This window comes from Eubalaena glacialis, chromosome 1, assembly GCF_028564815.1.
Source record: "Eubalaena glacialis isolate mEubGla1 chromosome 1, mEubGla1.1.hap2.+ XY, whole genome shotgun sequence".
Lineage (NCBI taxonomy): Eukaryota > Metazoa > Chordata > Mammalia > Artiodactyla > Balaenidae > Eubalaena > Eubalaena glacialis.
The window spans coordinates 93,711,385-93,729,840 of NC_083716.1; the positions used below are offsets into that span (position 1 = coordinate 93,711,385).

At 74.1% G+C, this 18,456-nt stretch overlaps 12 non-coding genes and 6 pseudogenes across 12 annotated transcripts; all 18 read right to left on the minus strand.

The window, feature by feature from the left end:
* Positions 1 to 320: 320 nt before the first annotated feature.
* LOC133077943 (5S ribosomal RNA) lies at positions 321 to 439 on the minus strand (annotated as a pseudogene).
* Positions 440 to 1,385: 946 nt separating this feature from the next.
* Positions 1,386 to 1,504, minus strand: LOC133103145 (5S ribosomal RNA). Its single transcript, XR_009703199.1, has one exon. It is a non-coding gene; the product is annotated as a 5S ribosomal RNA (ribosomal RNA).
* Positions 1,505 to 2,422: 918 nt separating this feature from the next.
* Positions 2,423 to 2,541, minus strand: LOC133103155 (5S ribosomal RNA). Its single transcript, XR_009703201.1, has one exon. It is a non-coding gene; the product is annotated as a 5S ribosomal RNA (ribosomal RNA).
* Positions 2,542 to 3,451: 910 nt separating this feature from the next.
* On the minus strand, positions 3,452 to 3,570 carry LOC133077949 (5S ribosomal RNA; annotated as a pseudogene).
* Positions 3,571 to 4,516: 946 nt separating this feature from the next.
* On the minus strand, positions 4,517 to 4,635 carry LOC133103161 (5S ribosomal RNA). Its single transcript, XR_009703202.1, has one exon. It is a non-coding gene; the product is annotated as a 5S ribosomal RNA (ribosomal RNA).
* A 918-nt stretch (positions 4,636 to 5,553) lies between these two features.
* Positions 5,554 to 5,672, minus strand: LOC133103167 (5S ribosomal RNA). Its single transcript, XR_009703203.1, has one exon. It is a non-coding gene; the product is annotated as a 5S ribosomal RNA (ribosomal RNA).
* Positions 5,673 to 6,579: 907 nt separating this feature from the next.
* Positions 6,580 to 6,698, minus strand: LOC133077956 (5S ribosomal RNA; annotated as a pseudogene).
* Positions 6,699 to 7,608: 910 nt separating this feature from the next.
* Positions 7,609 to 7,727, minus strand: LOC133103169 (5S ribosomal RNA). The gene has a single exon (XR_009703204.1). It is a non-coding gene; the product is annotated as a 5S ribosomal RNA (ribosomal RNA).
* A 948-nt stretch (positions 7,728 to 8,675) lies between these two features.
* LOC133103172 (5S ribosomal RNA) lies at positions 8,676 to 8,794 on the minus strand. The gene has a single exon (XR_009703206.1). It is a non-coding gene; the product is annotated as a 5S ribosomal RNA (ribosomal RNA).
* Positions 8,795 to 9,712: 918 nt separating this feature from the next.
* LOC133103179 (5S ribosomal RNA) lies at positions 9,713 to 9,831 on the minus strand. The gene has a single exon (XR_009703208.1). It is a non-coding gene; the product is annotated as a 5S ribosomal RNA (ribosomal RNA).
* A 918-nt stretch (positions 9,832 to 10,749) lies between these two features.
* Positions 10,750 to 10,868, minus strand: LOC133103183 (5S ribosomal RNA). Its single transcript, XR_009703209.1, has one exon. It is a non-coding gene; the product is annotated as a 5S ribosomal RNA (ribosomal RNA).
* Positions 10,869 to 11,776: 908 nt separating this feature from the next.
* On the minus strand, positions 11,777 to 11,895 carry LOC133077961 (5S ribosomal RNA; annotated as a pseudogene).
* A 910-nt stretch (positions 11,896 to 12,805) lies between these two features.
* On the minus strand, positions 12,806 to 12,924 carry LOC133103189 (5S ribosomal RNA). The gene has a single exon (XR_009703210.1). It is a non-coding gene; the product is annotated as a 5S ribosomal RNA (ribosomal RNA).
* Positions 12,925 to 13,834: 910 nt separating this feature from the next.
* On the minus strand, positions 13,835 to 13,953 carry LOC133077972 (5S ribosomal RNA; annotated as a pseudogene).
* A 946-nt stretch (positions 13,954 to 14,899) lies between these two features.
* Positions 14,900 to 15,018, minus strand: LOC133103192 (5S ribosomal RNA). The gene has a single exon (XR_009703211.1). It is a non-coding gene; the product is annotated as a 5S ribosomal RNA (ribosomal RNA).
* A 918-nt stretch (positions 15,019 to 15,936) lies between these two features.
* Positions 15,937 to 16,055, minus strand: LOC133103197 (5S ribosomal RNA). Its single transcript, XR_009703212.1, has one exon. It is a non-coding gene; the product is annotated as a 5S ribosomal RNA (ribosomal RNA).
* Positions 16,056 to 16,962: 907 nt separating this feature from the next.
* Positions 16,963 to 17,081, minus strand: LOC133077975 (5S ribosomal RNA; annotated as a pseudogene).
* A 910-nt stretch (positions 17,082 to 17,991) lies between these two features.
* On the minus strand, positions 17,992 to 18,110 carry LOC133103202 (5S ribosomal RNA). The gene has a single exon (XR_009703213.1). It is a non-coding gene; the product is annotated as a 5S ribosomal RNA (ribosomal RNA).
* Positions 18,111 to 18,456: the final 346 nt, after the last annotated feature.

The window sequence follows — 18,456 nt, forward strand, 5'->3', positions numbered from 1 at the left end:
AGACAGGGGGCTGCGGCGCGGCTGGGCTCCGGTGGGGGCGGCCAAGTGCAGGTCGAGGGCTTCGTGGGCCGCACGGACGGCACCCCGGCCTGCGGCGGAGTCTGGGTCCGGGCCAGCCACCACGGGAGCGGCTGGGGTGGCGGCTGCCTTCCAGGGCCGCATTCTGGCCGCATGTCCAGCCAGCTCGGCGGGGAGCGATCCCTCCGGCGCGCTGTGTTGGGAGGGACGTGAGGAGGTGAGGCCTGCAGCGGTGCTCAGCGGGGGCGGAGGCGGCCTCGGCCGCGGGCCACTAAATGTCAAGGCGGAGCGGGAGGCAAAAAAGCCTACAGCACTCGGTATTCCCATGTGGTCTCCCATCCAGGTACGAAACAGGCCAGACCCTGATTAGCTTCCGAGATCAGACGAGGTGTGGTGCGTTCAGGGAGGTGTGGCCGTAGAATGCAGCGGGGGCCACGGTGTGCCTCTTGAGGCTTAGCTTCGCTGGTGCTGGCGACTTACCGCCAGCCCGGCAGCCAACCCTCTCCGGCGTGGCCCTGCCGTCCGCCCAGGCAAGCGACAGGAGGCCTCGAGGGCCCGGGGGTGGTGGAGTTGTGGGCGACTTCGCAGCTCAGGTCAGGCGGGACCCTCCAGGCCTGTAGGCGCTTGGCCCTCCGCCCCAGAGCCGCTCAACGCTCACAGGACTTGGCCCCGGAGGCTTAAGGGCCTGTGGCCCTCGGTCCCTTGTGCATTCCCCACCCTGTCAATCCACACAGTGCTAGGCGCAGCCCAGCCACGGCCTGGCCGGCCCGCCTGCCCAACGGCAGTTGGCCCGAAGCCACTGGGAGCCACCATTGAGCCGGCACGGCCCCTTAGACACAGCAACGCCACCCTTGCCCCCACGCCAACTGCCGAGCAAAGTTCCCGGCGCCTGGTGTCTAGCCAGCCCAGCGAACCGGTCCCAGCCCACGACCCCGCTCCCACTCTCGGCCGTGGCGAAGTGGCAAAGGGTGGGCTTTTTCCGGAGGGAGCTGTGGAGAGACACACGGGCAGACAGGGGGCTGCGGCGCGGCTGGGCTCCGGTGGGGGCGGCCAAGTGCAGGTCGAGGGCTTCGTGGGCCGCACGGACGGCACCCCGGCCTGCGGCGGAGTCTGGGTCCGGGCCAGCCACCACGGGAGCGGCTGGGGTGGCGGCTGCCTTCCAGGGCCGCCTTCTGGCCGCCTGGCCGGCCAGGCCGGCGCGGAGCGCCCCCTCTGGCGCGCTGTGGTGGGAGGGGCCGGAGGAGGTGGGGCCTGCAGCGCTGCCCGGCGGGGGCGGGGGCGGGGGCGGAGGCAGCGGCCTCGGCCTCGGCCTCGGCCTCGGCCTAGGCCGCGGGCGACTAAAGGAGAAGGCGGAGCGGGAGGCAAAAAGCCTACAGCACCCGGTATTCCCAGGCGGTCTCCCATCCAAGTACTAACCAGGCCCGACCCTGCTTAGCTTCCGAGATCAGACGAGATCGGGCGCGTTCAGGGTGGTATGGCCGTAGACGTTAAGAGGGGCCCGCGGAGTGCCTCTTGAGGCCCAGCTTCGCTGGCGCTTGCGCCTCCCCGCCAGCCCGGCGGCCAGCCCGCCCCGGCAGGGCCCCGCCGCCCGCCCAGGCAGGGCAACGGCGGCCTCGGGTACCAGGGGGGTGGCGGAGGGTTCGGCGACCTCCCAGCCCAGGGCGGGCGGGACCCACCAAACCGTTCGGCGCTTGGCGCCCCGCCCCAGATCCCGCACGTCGCTCACAGGGACGTGGCCCCGGAGGCTTCAGGGCCCGGGGCCCGCGGTCCCTTGGGCCTCCCCTCTGCCCGCCCACGCGGCGCTAGGCGCAGCCCAGCCGCAGCCCGGGCCGGCCCTCCTGCCCGACGGCAGTCGGCCCTTAACCCACTGGGAGCCACCATTGAGTCGGCACGGCCCCTTAGCCCCAGCAAGGCCACCCTTGCCCCCACGCCACCCGCCGAGCACAGGACCCGGCGCCTTGTGGCCGGCCGGCCCGGAGCACCGGCCCCGGCCCCCGCCCCCGCTCCCGCCCCCGGCCGTGGCGAAACGGCGGAGGGGGGGCTTTTTCCGGAGGGAGCTGTGGAGAGACACACCGGCAGATAGGTGGCTGCGCCGGGGCTGGGCGCTGGTGGGGGCGGCCAGGTGCAGGTCAAGGGGCTCGCGGGCCGCACGGCCGGCACCCGGGCCTGAGGCGGAGTCTGGGTTCAGGCCAGCCACCCCGGGAGCGGCTGGGATGCGGCTGCCTTCCAGGGCCGCCTTCTGGCCGCCTGGCCGGCCAGGCAGGCGGAGAGCGCCCCCTCTGGCGCGCTGTGGTGGGAGGGGCCGGAGGAGGTGGGGCCTGCAGCGGTGCCCGGCGGGGGCGGGGGCGGGGGCGGGGGCGGAGGCGGCGGGCGACTAAAGGAGAAGGCGGAGCGGGAGGCAAAAAGCCTACAGCACCCGGTATTCCCAGGCGGTCTCCCATCCAAGTACTAACCAGGCCCGACCCTGCTTAGCTTCCGAGATCAGACGAGATCGGGCGCGTTCAGGGTGGTATGGCCGTAGACGCAGGAGGGGCCCGCGCGGTGCCTCTTGAGGCCCAGCTTCGCTGGCGCCTGCGCCTTACCGCCATGCCGGCGGCCAGCCCTCTCCGGCAGGGCCCTGCCGCCCGCCCAGGCAGGCGACAGGAGGCCTCGGGGACCCGGGGGTGGCGGAGTGGTGGGCCACCTCGCAGCCCAGGGCGGGCGGGACGCTCCAGGCCCGTCGGCGCTTGGCGCCCCGCCGCAGATCCCGCTCGACGCTCACAGGGACGCGGCCCCGGAGGCTTCAGGGCCCGGCGGCCGCGGTCCCTTGGGCATCCCCCCCTGCCCGCCCACGCGGAGTTAGGCGCAGCCCGGCCACGGCCGGGCCGGCCCTCCGGCCGGGCAGCAGCTGGCCCGAAGCCACTGGGAGCCACCATGGAGTGGGCACGGCCCCTTAGCCCCAGCAAGGCCCCCCCTTGCCCCCACGCCGCCCGCCGAGCACAGGACCCCGGCCCTGGTGGACGGCAGGCCCGGAGAAGCGGCCCCGGCCCCCGCCCCCGCTCCCGCCCCCGGCCGTGGCGAAACGGCGGAGGGGGGGGCTTTTTCCGGAGGGAGCTGTGGAGAGACACACGGGCAGACAGGGGGCTGCGGCGCGGCTGGGCTCCGGTGGGGGCGGCCAAGTGCAGGTCGAGGGCCTCGCGGGCCGCACGGACGGCACCCCGGCCTGCGGCGGAGTCTGGGTCCGGGCCAGCCACCACGGGAGCGGCTGGGGTGGCGGCTGCCTTCCAGGGCCGCATTCTGGCCGCATGTCCAGCCAGCTCGGCGGGGAGCGATCCCTCCGGCGCGCTGTGTTGGGAGGGACGTGAGGAGGTGAGGCCTGCAGCGGTGCTCAGCGGGGGCGGAGGCGGCCTCGGCCGCGGGCCACTAAATGTCAAGGCAGAGCGGGAGGCAAAAAAGCCTACAGCACTCGGTATTCCCATGTGGTCTCCCATCCAGGTACGAAACAGGCCAGACCCTGATTAGCTTCCGAGATCAGACGAGGTGTGGTGCGTTCAGGGAGGTGTGGCCGTAGAATGCAGCGGGGGCCACGGTGTGCCTCTTGAGGCTTAGCTTCGCTGGTGCTGGCGACTTACCGCCAGCCCGGCAGCCAACCCTCTCCGGCGCGGCCCTGCCGTCCGCCCAGGCAAGCGACAGGAGGCCTCGAGGGCCCGGGGGTGGTGGAGTTGTGGGCGACTTCGCAGCTCAGGTCAGGCGGGACCCTCCAGGCCTGTAGGCGCTTGGCCCTCCGCCCCAGAGCCGCTCAACGCTCACAGGACTTGGCCCCGGAGGCTTAAGGGCCTGTGGCCCTCGGTCCCTTGTGCATTCCCCACCCTGTCAATCCACACAGTGCTAGGCGCAGCCCAGCCACGGCCTGGCCGGCCCGCCTGCCCAACGGCAGTTGGCCCGAAGCCACTGGGAGCCACCATTGAGCCGGCACGGCCCCTTAGACACAGCAACGCCACCCTTGCCCCCACGCCAACTGCCGAGCAAAGTTCCCGGCGCCTGGTGTCTAGCCAGCCCAGCGAACCGGTCCCAGCCCACGACCCCGCTCCCACTCTCGGCCGTGGCGAAGTGGCAAAGGGTGGGCTTTTTCCGGAGGGAGCTGTGGAGAGACACACGGGCAGACAGGGGGCTGCGGCGCGGCTGGGCTCCGGTGGGGGCGGCCAAGTGCAGGTCGAGGGCTTCGTGGGCCGCACGGACGGCACCCCGGCCTGCGGCGGAGTCTGGGTCCGGGCCAGCCACCACGGGAGCGGCTGGGGTGGCGGCTGCCTTCCAGGGCCGCCTTCTGGCCGCCTGGCCGGCCAGGCCGGCGCGGAGCGCCCCCTCTGGCGCGCTGTGGTGGGAGGGGCCGGAGGAGGTGGGGCCTGCAGCGCTGCCCGGCGGGGGCGGGGGCGGGGGCGGAGGCAGCGGCCTCGGCCTCGGCCTCGGCCTCGGCCTAGGCCGCGGGCGACTAAAGGAGAAGGCGGAGCGGGAGGCAAAAAGCCTACAGCACCCGGTATTCCCAGGCGGTCTCCCATCCAAGTACTAACCAGGCCCGACCCTGCTTAGCTTCCGAGATCAGACGAGATCGGGCGCGTTCAGGGTGGTATGGCCGTAGACGTTAAGAGGGGCCCGCGGAGTGCCTCTTGAGGCCCAGCTTCGCTGGCGCTTGCGCCTCCCCGCCAGCCCGGCGGCCAGCCCGCCCCGGCAGGGCCCCGCCGCCCGCCCAGGCAGGGCAACGGCGGCCTCGGGTACCAGGGGGGTGGCGGAGGGTTCGGCGACCTCCCAGCCCAGGGCGGGCGGGACCCACCAAACCGTTCGGCGCTTGGCGCCCCGCCCCAGATCCCGCACGTCGCTCACAGGGACGTGGCCCCGGAGGCTTCAGGGCCCGGGGCCCGCGGTCCCTTGGGCCTCCCCTCTGCCCGCCCACGCGGCGCTAGGCGCAGCCCAGCCGCAGCCCGGGCCGGCCCTCCTGCCCGACGGCAGTCGGCCCTTAACCCACTGGGAGCCACCATTGAGTCGGCACGGCCCCTTAGCCCCAGCAAGGCCACCCTTGCCCCCACGCCACCCGCCGAGCACAGGACCCGGCGCCTTGTGGCCGGCCGGCCCGGAGCACCGGCCCCGGCCCCCGCCCCCGCTCCCGCCCCCGGCCGTGGCGAAACGGCGGAGGGGGGGCTTTTTCCGGAGGGAGCTGTGGAGAGACACACCGGCAGATAGGTGGCTGCGCCGGGGCTGGGCGCTGGTGGGGGCGGCCAGGTGCAGGTCAAGGGGCTCGCGGGCCGCACGGCCGGCACCCGGGCCTGAGGCGGAGTCTGGGTTCAGGCCAGCCACCCCGGGAGCGGCTGGGATGCGGCTGCCTTCCAGGGCCGCCTTCTGGCCGCCTGGCCGGCCAGGCAGGCGGAGAGCGCCCCCTCTGGCGCGCTGTGGTGGGAGGGGCCGGAGGAGGTGGGGCCTGCAGCGGTGCCCGGCGGGGGCGGGGGCGGGGGCGGGGGCGGAGGCGGCGGGCGACTAAAGGAGAAGGCGGAGCGGGAGGCAAAAAGCCTACAGCACCCGGTATTCCCAGGCGGTCTCCCATCCAAGTACTAACCAGGCCCGACCCTGCTTAGCTTCCGAGATCAGACGAGATCGGGCGCGTTCAGGGTGGTATGGCCGTAGACGCAGGAGGGGCCCGCGCGGTGCCTCTTGAGGCCCAGCTTCGCTGGCGCCTGCGCCTTACCGCCATGCCGGCGGCCAGCCCTCTCCGGCAGGGCCCTGCCGCCCGCCCAGGCAGGCGACAGGAGGCCTCGGGGACCCGGGGGTGGCGGAGTGGTGGGCCACCTCGCAGCCCAGGGCGGGCGGGACGCTCCAGGCCCGTCGGCGCTTGGCGCCCCGCCGCAGATCCCGCTCGACGCTCACAGGGACGCGGCCCCGGAGGCTTCAGGGCCCGGCGGCCGCGGTCCCTTGGGCATCCCCCCCTGCCCGCCCACGCGGAGTTAGGCGCAGCCCGGCCACGGCCGGGCCGGCCCTCCGGCCGGGCAGCAGCTGGCCCGAAGCCACTGGGAGCCACCATGGAGTGGGCACGGCCCCTTAGCCCCAGCAAGGCCCCCCCTTGCCCCCACGCCGCCCGCCGAGCACAGGACCCCAGCCCTGGTGGACGGCAGGCCCGGGAAGCGGCCCCGGCCCCCGCCCCCGCTCCCGCCCCCGGCCGTGGCGAAACGGCGGAGGGGGGGCTTTTTCCGGAGGGAGCTGTGGAGAGACACACGGGCAGACAGGGGGCTGCGGCGCGGCTGGGCTCCGGTGGGGGCGGCCAAGTGCAGGTCGAGGGCTTCGTGGGCCGCACGGACGGTACCCCGGCCTGCGGCGGAGTCTGGGTCCGGGCCAGCCACCACGGGAGCGGCTGGGGTGGCGGCTGCCTTCCAGGGCCGCATTCTGGCCGCATGTCCAGCCAGCTCGGCGGGGAGCGATCCCTCCGGCGCGCTGTGTTGGGAGGGACGTGAGGAGGTGAGGCCTGCAGCGGTGCTCAGCGGGGCGGAGGCGGCCTCGGCCGCGGGCCACTAAATGTCAAGGCGGAGCGGGAGGCAAAAAAGCCTACAGCACTCGGTATTCCCATGTGGTCTCCCATCCAGGTACGAAACAGGCCAGACCCTGATTAGCTTCCGAGATCAGACGAGGTGTGGTGCGTTCAGGGAGGTGTGGCCGTAGAATGCAGCGGGGGCCACGGTGTGCCTCTTGAGGCTTAGCTTCGCTGGTGCTGGCGACTTACCGCCAGCCCGGCAGCCAACCCTCTCCGGCGCGGCCCTGCCGTCCGCCCAGGCAAGCGACAGGAGGCCTCGAGGGCCCGGGGGTGGTGGAGTTGTGGGCGACTTCGCAGCTCAGGTCAGGCGGGACCCTCCAGGCCTGTAGGCGCTTGGCCCTCCGCCCCAGAGCCGCTCAACCCTCACAGGACTTGGCCCCGGAGACTTAAGGGCCTGTGGCCCTCGGTCCCTTGTGCATTCCCCACCCTGTCAATCCACACAGTGCTAGGCGCAGCCCAGCCACGGCCTGGCCGGCCCGCCTGCCCAACGGCAGTTGGCCCGAAGCCACTGGGAGCCACCATTGAGCCGGCACGGCCCCTTAGACACAGCAACGCCACCCTTGCCCCCACGCCAACTGCCGAGCAAAGTTCCCGGCGCCTGGTGTCTAGCCAGCCCAGCGAACCGGTCCCAGCCCACGACCCCGCTCCCACTCTCGGCCGTGGCGAAGTGGCAAAGGGTGGGCTTTTTCCGGAGGGAGCTGTGGAGAGACACACGGGCAGACAGGGGGCTGCGGCGCGGCTGGGCTCCGGTGGGGGCGGCCAAGTGCAGGTCGAGGGCTTCGTGGGCCGCACAGACGGCACCCCGGCCTGCGGCGGAGTCTGGGTCCGGGCCAGCCACCACGGGAGCGGCTGGGGTGGCGGCTGCCTTCCAGGGCCGCCTTCTGGCCGCCTGGCCGGCCAGGCCGGCGCGGAGCGCCCCCTCTGGCGCGCTGTGGTGGGAGGGGCCGGAGGAGGTGGGGCCTGCAGCGCTGCCCGGCGGGGGCCGGGGCGGGGGCGGAGGCGGCGGGCGACTAAAGGAGAAGGCGGAGCGGGAGGCAAAAAGCCTACAGCACCCGGTATTCCCAGGCGGTCTCCCATCCAAGTACTAACCAGGCCCGACCCTGCTTAGCTTCCGAGATCAGACGAGATCGGGCGCGTTCAGGGTGGTATGGCCGTAGACGCAGGAGGGGCCCGCGCGGTGCCTCTTGAGGCCCCAGCTTCGCTGGCGCCTGCGCCTTACCGCCATGCCGGCGGCCAGCCCTCTCCCGCAGGGCCCTGCCGCCCGCCCAGGCAGGCGACAGGAGGCCTCGGGGACCCGGGGGTGGCGGAGTGGTGGGCCACCTCGCAGCCCAGGGCGGGCGGGACGCTCCAGGCCCGTCGGCGCTTGGCGCCCCGCCGCAGATCCCGCTCGACGCTCACAGGGACGCGGCCCCGGAGGCTTCAGGGCCCGGCGGCCGCGGTCCCTTGGGCATCCCCCCCTGCCCGCCCACGCGGAGTTAGGCGCAGCCCGGCCACGGCCGGGCCGGCCCTCCGGCCGGGCAGCAGCTGGCCCGAAGCCACTGGGAGCCACCATGGAGTGGGCACGGCCCCTTAGCCCCAGCAAGGCCCCCCCTTGCCCCCACGCCGCCCGCCGAGCACAGGACCCCGGCCCTGGTGGCCGGCAGGCCCGGAGAAGCGGCCCCGGCCCCCGCCCCCGCTCCCGCCCCCGGCCGTGGCGAAACGGCGGAGGGGGGGCTTTTTCCGGAGGGAGCTGTGGAGAGACACACGGGCAGACAGGGGGCTGCGGCGTGGCTGGGCTCCGGTGGGGGCGGCCAAGTGCAGGTCGAGGGCTTCGTGGGCCGCACGGACGGCACCCCGGCCTGCGGCGGAGTCTGGGTCCGGGCCAGCCACCACGGGAGCGGCTGGGGTGGCGGCTGCCTTCCAGGGCCGCCTTCTGGCCGCCTGGCCGGCCAGGCCGGCGCGGAGCGCCCCCTCTGGCGCGCTGTGGTGGGAGGGGCCGGAGGAGGTGGGGCCTGCAGCGCTGCCCGGCGGGGGCGGGGGCGGGGGCGGAGGCAGCGGCCTCGGCCTCGGCCTCGGCCTCGGCCTAGGCCGCGGGCGACTAAAGGAGAAGGCGGAGCGGGAGGCAAAAAGCCTACAGCACCCGGTATTCCCAGGCGGTCTCCCATCCAAGTACTAACCAGGCCCGACCCTGCTTAGCTTCCGAGATCAGACGAGATCGGGCGCGTTCAGGGTGGTATGGCCGTAGACGTTAAGAGGGGCCCGCGGAGTGCCTCTTGAGGCCCAGCTTCGCTGGCGCTTGCGCCTCCCCGCCAGCCCGGCGGCCAGCCCGCCCCGGCAGGGCCCCGCCGCCCGCCCAGGCAGGGCAACGGCGGCCTCGGGTACCAGGGGGGTGGCGGAGGGTTCGGCGACCTCCCAGCCCAGGGCGGGCGGGACCCACCAAACCGTTCGGCGCTTGGCGCCCCGCCCCAGATCCCGCACGTCGCTCACAGGGACGTGGCCCCGGAGGCTTCAGGGCCCGGGGCCCGCGGTCCCTTGGGCCTCCCCTCTGCCCGCCCACGCGGCGCTAGGCGCAGCCCAGCCGCAGCCCGGGCCGGCCCTCCTGCCCGACGGCAGTCGGCCCTTAACCCACTGGGAGCCACCATTGAGTCGGCACGGCCCCTTAGCCCCAGCAAGGCCACCCTTGCCCCCACGCCACCCGCCGAGCACAGGACCCGGCGCCTTGTGGCCGGCCGGCCCGGAGCACCGGCCCCGGCCCCCGCCCCCGCTCCCGCCCCCGGCCGTGGCGAAACGGCGGAGGGGGGGCTTTTTCCGGAGGGAGCTGTGGAGAGACACACCGGCAGATAGGTGGCTGCGCCGGGGCTGGGCGCTGGTGGGGGCGGCCAGGTGCAGGTCAAGGGGCTCGCGGGCCGCACGGCCGGCACCCGGGCCTGAGGCGGAGTCTGGGTTCAGGCCAGCCACCCCGGGAGCGGCTGGGATGCGGCTGCCTTCCAGGGCCGCCTTCTGGCCGCCTGGCCGGCCAGGCAGGCGGAGAGCGCCCCCTCTGGCGCGCTGTGGTGGGAGGGGCCGGAGGAGGTGGGGCCTGCAGCGGTGCCCGGCGGGGGCGGGGGCGGGGGCGGGGGCGGAGGCGGCGGGCGACTAAAGGAGAAGGCGGAGCGGGAGGCAAAAAGCCTACAGCACCCGGTATTCCCAGGCGGTCTCCCATCCAAGTACTAACCAGGCCCGACCCTGCTTAGCTTCCGAGATCAGACGAGATCGGGCGCGTTCAGGGTGGTATGGCCGTAGACGTTAAGAGGGGCCCGCGGAGTGCCTCTTGAGGCCCAGCTTCGCTGGCGGTTGCGCCTCCCCGCCAGCCCGGCGGCCAGCCCGCCCCGGCAGGGCCCCGCCGCCCGCCCAGGCAGGGCAACGGCGGCCTCGGGTACCAGGGGGGTGGCGGAGGGTTCGGCGACCTCCCAGCCCAGGGCGGGCGGGACCCACCAAACCGTTCGGCGCTTGGCGCCCCGCCCCAGATCCCGCACGTCGCTCACAGGGACGTGGCCCCGGAGGCTTCAGGGCCCGGGGCCCGCGGTCCCTTGGGCCTCCCCTCTGCCCGCCCACGCGGCGCTAGGCGCAGCCCAGCCGCAGCCCGGGCCGGCCCTCCTGCCCGACGGCAGTCGGCCCTTAACCCACTGGGAGCCACCATTGAGTCGGCACGGCCCCTTAGCCCCAGCAAGGCCACCCTTGCCCCCACGCCACCCGCCGAGCACAGGACCCGGCGCCTTGTGGCCGGCCGGCCCGGAGCACCGGCCCCGGCCCCCGCCCCCGCTCCCGCCCCCGGCCGTGGCGAAACGGCGGAGGGGGGGCTTTTTCCGGAGGGAGCTGTGGAGAGACACACCGGCAGATAGGTGGCTGCGCCGGGGCTGGGCGCTGGTGGGGGCGGCCAGGTGCAGGTCAAGGGGCTCGCGGGCTGCACGGCCGGCACCCGGGCCTGAGGCGGAGTCTGGGTTCAGGCCAGCCACCCCGGGAGCGGCTGGGATGCGGCTGCCTTCCAGGGCCGCCTTCTGGCCGCCTGGCCGGCCAGGCAGGCGGAGAGCGCCCCCTCTGGCGCGCTGTGGTGGGAGGGGCCGGAGGAGGTGGGGCCTGCAGCGGTGCCCGGCGGGGGCGGGGGCGGGGGCGGGGGCGGAGGCGGCGGGCGACTAAAGGAGAAGGCGGAGCGGGAGGCAAAAAGCCTACAGCACCCGGTATTCCCAGGCGGTCTCCCATCCAAGTACTAACCAGGCCCGACCCTGCTTAGCTTCCGAGATCAGACGAGATCGGGCGCGTTCAGGGTGGTATGGCCGTAGACGCAGGAGGGGCCCGCGCGGTGCCTCTTGAGGCCCAGCTTCGCTGGCGCCTGCGCCTTACCGCCATGCCGGCGGCCAGCCCTCTCCGGCAGGGCCCTGCCGCCCGCCCAGGCAGGCGACAGGAGGCCTCGGGGACCCGGGGGTGGCGGAGTGGTGGGCCACCTCGCAGCCCAGGGCGGGCGGGACGCTCCAGGCCCGTCGGCGCTTGGCGCCCCGCCGCAGATCCCGCTCGACGCTCACAGGGACGCGGCCCCGGAGGCTTCAGGGCCCGGCGGCCGCGGTCCCTTGGGCATCCCCCCCTGCCCGCCAACGCGGAGTTAGGCGCAGCCCGGCCACGGCCGGGCCGGCCCTCCGGCCGGGCAGCAGCTGGCCCGAAGCCACTGGGAGCCACCATGGAGTGGGCACGGCCCCTTAGCCCCAGCAAGGCCCCCCCTTGCCCCTACGCCGCCCGCCGAGCACAGGACCCCGGCCCTGGTGGACGGCAGGCCCGGAGAAGCGGCCCCGGCCCCCGCCCCCGCTCCCGCCCCCGGCCGTGGCGAAACGGCGGAGGGGGGGCTTTTTCCGGAGGGAGCTGTGGAGAGACACACGGGCAGACAGGGGGCTGCGGCGCGGCTGGGCTCCGGTGGGGGCGGCCAAGTGCAGGTCGAGGGCTTCGTGGGCCGCACGGACGGTACCCCGGCCTGCGGCGGAGTCTGGGTCCGGGCCAGCCACCACGGGAGCGGCTGGGGTGGCGGCTGCCTTCCAGGGCCGCATTCTGGCCGCATGTCCAGCCAGCTCGGCGGGGAGCGATCCCTCCGGCGCGCTGTGTTGGGAGGGACGTGAGGAGGTGAGGCCTGCAGCGGTGCTCAGCGGGGCGGAGGCGGCCTCGGCCGCGGGCCACTAAATGTCAAGGCAGAGCGGGAGGCAAAAAAGCCTACAGCACTCGGTATTCCCATGTGGTCTCCCATCCAGGTACGAAACAGGCCAGACCCTGATTAGCTTCCGAGATCAGACGAGGTGTGGTGCGTTCAGGGAGGTGTGGCCGTAGAATGCAGCGGGGGCCACGGTGTGCCTCTTGAGGCTTAGCTTCGCTGGTGCTGGCGACTTACCGCCAGCCCGGCAGCCAACCCTCTCCGGCGCGGCCCTGCCGTCCGCCCAGGCAAGCGACAGGAGGCCTCGAGGGCCCGGGGGTGGTGGAGTTGTGGGCGACTTCGCAGCTCAGGTCAGGCGGGACCCTCCAGGCCTGTAGGCGCTTGGCCCTCCGCCCCAGAGCCGCTCAACGCTCACAGGACTTGGCCCCGGAGACTTAAGGGCCTGTGGCCCTCGGTCCCTTGTGCATTCCCCACCCTGTCAATCCACACAGTGCTAGGCGCAGCCCAGCCACGGCCTGGCCGGCCCGCCTGCCCAACGGCAGTTGGCCCGAAGCCACTGGGAGCCACCATTGAGCCGGCACGGCCCCTTAGACACAGCAACGCCACCCTTGCCCCCACGCCAACTGCCGAGCAAAGTTCCCGGCGCCTGGTGTCTAGCCAGCCCAGCGAACCGGTCCCAGCCCACGACCCCGCTCCCACTCTCGGCCGTGGCGAAGTGGCAAAGGGTGGGCTTTTTCCGGAGGGAGCTGTGGAGAGACACACGGGCAGACAGGGGGCTGCGGCGCGGCTGGGCTCCGGTGGGGGCGGCCAAGTGCAGGTCGAGGGCTTCGTGGGCCGCACGGACGGCACCCCGGCCTGCGGCGGAGTCTGGGTCCGGGCCAGCCACCACGGGAGCGGCTGGGGTGGCGGCTGCCTTCCAGGGCCGCCTTCTGGCCGCCTGGCCGGCCAGGTCGGCGCGGAGCGCCCCCTCTGGCGCGCTGTGGTGGGAGGGGCCGGAGGAGGTGGGGCCTGCAGCGCTGCCCGGCGGGGGCCGGGGCGGGGGCGGAGGCGGCGGGCGACTAAAGGAGAAGGCGGAGCGGGAGGCAAAAAGCCTACAGCACCCGGTATTCCCAGGCGGTCTCCCATCCAAGTACTAACCAGGCCCGACCCTGCTTAGCTTCCGAGATCAGACGAGATCGGGCGCGTTCAGGGTGGTATGGCCGTAGACGCAGGAGGGGCCCGCGCGGTACCTCTTGAGGCCCAGCTTCGCTGGCGCCTGCGCCTTACCGCCATGCCGGCGGACAGCCCTCTCCCGCAGGGCCCTGCCGCCCGCCCAGGCAGGCGACAGGAGGCCTCGGGGACCCGGGGGTGGCGGAGTGGTGGGCCACCTCGCAGCCCAGGGCGGGCGGGACGCTCCAGGCCCGTCGGCGCTTGGCGCCCCGCCGCAGATCCCGCTCGACGCTCACAGGGACGCGGCCCCGGAGGCTTCAGGGCCCGGCGGCCGCGGTCCCTTGGGCATCCCCCCCTGCCCGCCCACGCGGAGTTAGGCGCAGCCCGGCCACGGCCGGGCCGGCCCTCCGGCCTGGCAGCAGCTGGCCCGAAGCCACTGGGAGCCACCATGGAGTGGGCACGGCCCCTTAGCCCCAGCAAGGCCCCCCCTTGCCCCCACGCCGCCCGCCGAGCACAGGACCCCGGCCCTGGTGGCCGGCAGGCCCGGAGAAGCGGCCCCGGCCCCCGCCCCCGCTCCCGCCCCCGGCCGTGGCGAAACGGCGGAGGGGGGGGCTTTTTCCGGAGGGAGCTGTGGAGAGACACACGGGCAGACAGGGGGCTGCGGCGCGGCTGGGCTCCGGTGGGGGCGGCCAAGTGCAGGTCGAGGGCCTCGCGGGCCGCACGGACGGCACCCCGGCCTGCGGCGGAGTCTGGGTCCGGGCCAGCCACCACGGGAGCGGCTGGGGTGGCGGCTGCCTTCCAGGGCCGCATTCTGGCCGCATGTCCAGCCAGCTCGGCGGGGAGCGATCCCTCCGGCGCGCTGTGTTGGGAGGGACGTGAGGAGGTGAGGCCTGCAGCGGTGCTCAGCGGGGGCGGAGGCGGCCTCGGCCGCGGGCCACTAAATGTCAAGGCGGAGCGGGAGGCAAAAAAGCCTACAGCACTCGGTATTCCCATGTGGTCTCCCATCCAGGTACGAAACAGGCCAGACCCTGATTAGCTTCCGAGATCAGACGAGGTGTGGTGCGTTCAGGGAGGTGTGGCCGTAGAATGCAGCGGGGGCCACGGTGTGCCTCTTGAGGCTTAGCTTCGCTGGTGCTGGCGACTTACCGCCAGCCCGGCAGCCAACCCTCTCCGGCGCGGCCCTGCCGTCCGCCCAGGCAAGCGACAGGAGGCCTCGAGGGCCCGGGGGTGGTGGAGTTGTGGGCGACTTCGCAGCTCAGGTCAGGCGGGACCCTCCAGGCCTGTAGGCGCTTGGCCCTCCGCCCCAGAGCCGCTCAACGCTCACAGGACTTGGCCCCGGAGGCTTAAGGGCCTGTGGCCCTCGGTCCCTTGTGCATTCCCCACCCTGTCAATCCACACAGTGCTAGGCGCAGCCCAGCCACGGCCTGGCCGGCCCGCCTGCCCAACGGCAGTTGGCCCGAAGCCACTGGGAGCCACCATTGAGCCGGCACGGCCCCTTAGACACAGCAACGCCACCCTTGCCCCCACGCCAACTGCCGAGCAAAGTTCCCGGCGCCTGGTGTCTAGCCAGCCCAGCGAACCGGTCCCAGCCCACGACCCCGCTCCCACTCTCGGCCGTGGCGAAGTGGCAAAGGGTGGGCTTTTTCCGGAGGGAGCTGTGGAGAGACACACGGGCAGACAGGGGGCTGCGGCGCGGCTGGGCTCCGGTGGGGGCGGCCAAGTGCAGGTCGAGGGCTTCGTGGGCCGCACGGACGGCACCCCGGCCTGCGGCGGAGTCTGGGTCCGGGCCAGCCACCACGGGAGCGGCTGGGGTGGCGGCTGCCTTCCAGGGCCGCCTTCTGGCCGCCTGGCCGGCCAGGCCGGCGCGGAGCGCCCCCTCTGGCGCGCTGTGGTGGGAGGGGCCGGAGGAGGTGGGGCCTGCAGCGCTGCCCGGCGGGGGCGGGGGCGGGGGCGGAGGCAGCGGCCTCGGCCTCGGCCTCGGCCTCGGCCTAGGCCGCGGGCGACTAAAGGAGAAGGCGGAGCGGGAGGCAAAAAGCCTACAGCACCCGGTATTCCCAGGCGGTCTCCCATCCAAGTACTAACCAGGCCCGACCCTGCTTAGCTTCCGAGATCAGACGAGATCGGGCGCGTTCAGGGTGGTATGGCCGTAGACGTTAAGAGGGGCCCGCGGAGTGCCTCTTGAGGCCCAGCTTCGCTGGCGCTTGCGCCTCCCCGCCAGCCCGGCGGCCAGCCCGCCCCGGCAGGGCCCCGCCGCCCGCCCAGGCAGGGCAACGGCGGCCTCGGGTACCAGGGGGGTGGCGGAGGGTTCGGCGACCTCCCAGCCCAGGGCGGGCGGGACCCACCAAACCGTTCGGCGCTTGGCGCCCCGCCCCAGATCCCGCACGTCGCTCACAGGGACGTGGCCCCGGAGGCTTCAGGGCCCGGGGCCCGCGGTCCCTTGGGCCTCCCCTCTGCCCGCCCACGCGGCGCTAGGCGCAGCCCAGCCGCAGCCCGGGCCGGCCCTCCTGCCCGACGGCAGTCGGCCCTTAACCCACTGGGAGCCACCATTGAGTCGGCACGGCCCCTTAGCCCCAGCAAGGCCACCCTTGCCCCCACGCCACCCGCCGAGCACAGGACCCGGCGCCTTGTGGCCGGCCGGCCCGGAGCACCGGCCCCGGCCCCCGCCCCCGCTCCCGCCCCCGGCCGTGGCGAAACGGCGGAGGGGGGGCTTTTTCCGGAGGGAGCTGTGGAGAGACACACCGGCAGATAGGTGGCTGCGCCGGGGCTGGGCGCTGGTGGGGGCGGCCAGGTGCAGGTCAAGGGGCTCGCGGGCCGCACGGCCGGCACCCGGGCCTGAGGCGGAGTCTGGGTTCAGGCCAGCCACCCCGGGAGCGGCTGGGATGCGGCTGCCTTCCAGGGCCGCCTTCTGGCCGCCTGGCCGGCCAGGCAGGCGGAGAGCGCCCCCTCTGGCGCGCTGTGGTGGGAGGGGCCGGAGGAGGTGGGGCCTGCAGCGGTGCCCGGCGGGGGCGGGGGCGGGGGCGGGGGCGGAGGCGGCGGGCGACTAAAGGAGAAGGCGGAGCGGGAGGCAAAAAGCCTACAGCACCCGGTATTCCCAGGCGGTCTCCCATCCAAGTACTAACCAGGCCCGACCCTGCTTAGCTTCCGAGATCAGACGAGATCGGGCGCGTTCAGGGTGGTATGGCCGTAGACGCAGGAGGGGCCCGCGCGGTGCCTCTTGAGGCCCAGCTTCGCTGGCGCCTGCGCCTTACCGCCATGCCGGCGGCCAGCCCTCTCCGGCAGGGCCCTGCCGCCCGCCCAGGCAGGCGACAGGAGGCCTCGGGGACCCGGGGGTGGCGGAGTGGTGGGCCACCTCGCAGCCCAGGGCGGGCGGGACGCTCCAGGCCCGTCGGCGCTTGGCGCCCCGCCGCAGATCCCGCTCGACGCTCACAGGGACGCGGCCCCGGAGGCTTCAGGGCCCGGCGGCCGCGGTCCCTTGGGCATCCCCCCCTGCCCGCCCACGCGGAGTTAGGCGCAGCCCGGCCACGGCCGGGCCGGCCCTCCGGCCGGGCAGCAGCTGGCCCGAAGCCACTGGGAGCCACCATGGAGTGGGCACGGCCCCTTAGCCCCAGCAAGGCCCCCCCTTGCCCCCACGCCGCCCGCCGAGCACAGGACCCCAGCCCTGGTGGACGGCAGGCCCGGGAAGCGGCCCCGGCCCCCGCCCCCGCTCCCGCCCCCGGCCGTGGCGAAACGGCGGAGGGGGGGCTTTTTCCGGAGGGAGCTGTGGAGAGACACACGGGCAGACAGGGGGCTGCGGCGCGGCTGGGCTCCGGTGGGGGCGGCCAAGTGCAGGTCGAGGGCTTCGTGGGCCGCACGGACGGTACCCCGGCCTGCGGCGGAGTCTGGGTCCGGGCCAGCCACCACGGGAGCGGCTGGGGTGGCGGCTGCCTTCCAGGGCCGCATTCTGGCCGCATGTCCAGCCAGCTCGGCGGGGAGCGATCCCTCCGGCACGCTGTGTTGGGAGGGACGTGAGGAGGTGAGGCCTGCAGCGGTGCTCAGCGGGGCGGAGGCGGCCTCGGCCGCGGGCCACTAAATGTCAAGGCGGAGCGGGAGGCAAAAAAGCCTACAGCACTCGGTATTCCCATGTGGTCTCCCATCCAGGTACGAAACAGGCCAGACCCTGATTAGCTTCCGAGATCAGACGAGGTGTGGTGCGTTCAGGGAGGTGTGGCCGTAGAATGCAGCGGGGGCCACGGTGTGCCTCTTGAGGCTTAGCTTCGCTGGTGCTGGCGACTTACCGCCAGCCCGGCAGCCAACCCTCTCCGGCGCGGCCCTGCCGTCCGCCCAGGCAAGCGACAGGAGGCCTCGAGGGCCCGGGGGTGGTGGAGTTGTGGGCGACTTCGCAGCTCAGGTCAGGCGGGACCCTCCAGGCCTGTAGGCGCTTGGCCCTCCGCCCCAGAGCCGCTCAACCCTCACAGGACTTGGCCCCGGAGACTTAAGGGCCTGTGGCCCTCGGTCCCTTGTGCATTCCCCACCCTGTCAATCCACACAGTGCTAGGCGCAGCCCAGCCACGGCCTGGCCGGCCCGCCTGCCCAACGGCAGTTGGCCCGAAGCCACTGGGAGCCACCATTGAGCCGGCACGGCCCCTTAGACACAGCAACGCCACCCTTGCCCCCACGCCAACTGCCGAGCAAAGTTCCCGGCGCCTGGTGTCTAGCCAGCCCAGCGAACCGGTCCCAGCCCACGACCCCGCTCCCACTCTCGGCCGTGGCGAAGTGGCAAAGGGTGGGCTTTTTCCGGAGGGAGCTGTGGAGAGACACACGGGCAGACAGGGGGCTGCGGCGCGGCTGGGCTCCGGTGGGGGCGGCCAAGTGCAGGTCGAGGGCTTCGTGGGCCGCACGGACGGCACCCCGGCCTGCGGCGGAGTCTGGGTCCGGGCCAGCCACCACGGGAGCGGCTGGGGTGGCGGCTGCCTTCCAGGGCCGCCTTCTGGCCGCCTGGCCGGCCAGGCCGGCGCGGAGCGCCCCCTCTGGCGCGCTGTGGTGGGAGGGGCCGGAGGAGGTGGGGCCTGCAGCGCTGCCCGGCGGGGGCGGGGGCGGGGGCGGAGGCGGCGGGCGACTAAAGGAGAAGGCGGAGCGGGAGGCAAAAAGCCTACAGCACCCGGTATTCCCAGGCGGTCTCCCATCCAAGTACTAACCAGGCCCGACCCTGCTTAGCTTCCGAGATCAGACGAGATCGGGCGCGTTCAGGGTGGTATGGCCGTAGACGCAGGAGGGGCCCGCGCGGTGCATCTTGAGGCCCAGCTTCGCTGGCGCCTGCGCCTTACCGCCATGCCGGCGGCCAGCCCTCTCCGGCAGGGCCCTGCCGCCCGCCCAGGCAGGCGACAGGAGGCCTCGGGGACCCGGGGGTGGCGGAGTGGTGGGCCACCTCGCAGCCCAGGGCGGGCGGGACGCTCCAGGCCCGTCGGCGCTTGGCGCCCCGCCGCAGATCCCGCTCGACGCTCACAGGGACGCGGCCCCGGAGGCTTCAGGGCCCGGCGGCCGCGGTCCCTTGGGCATCCCCCCCTGCCCGCCCACGCGGAGTTAGGCGCAGCCCGGCCACGGCCGGGCCGGC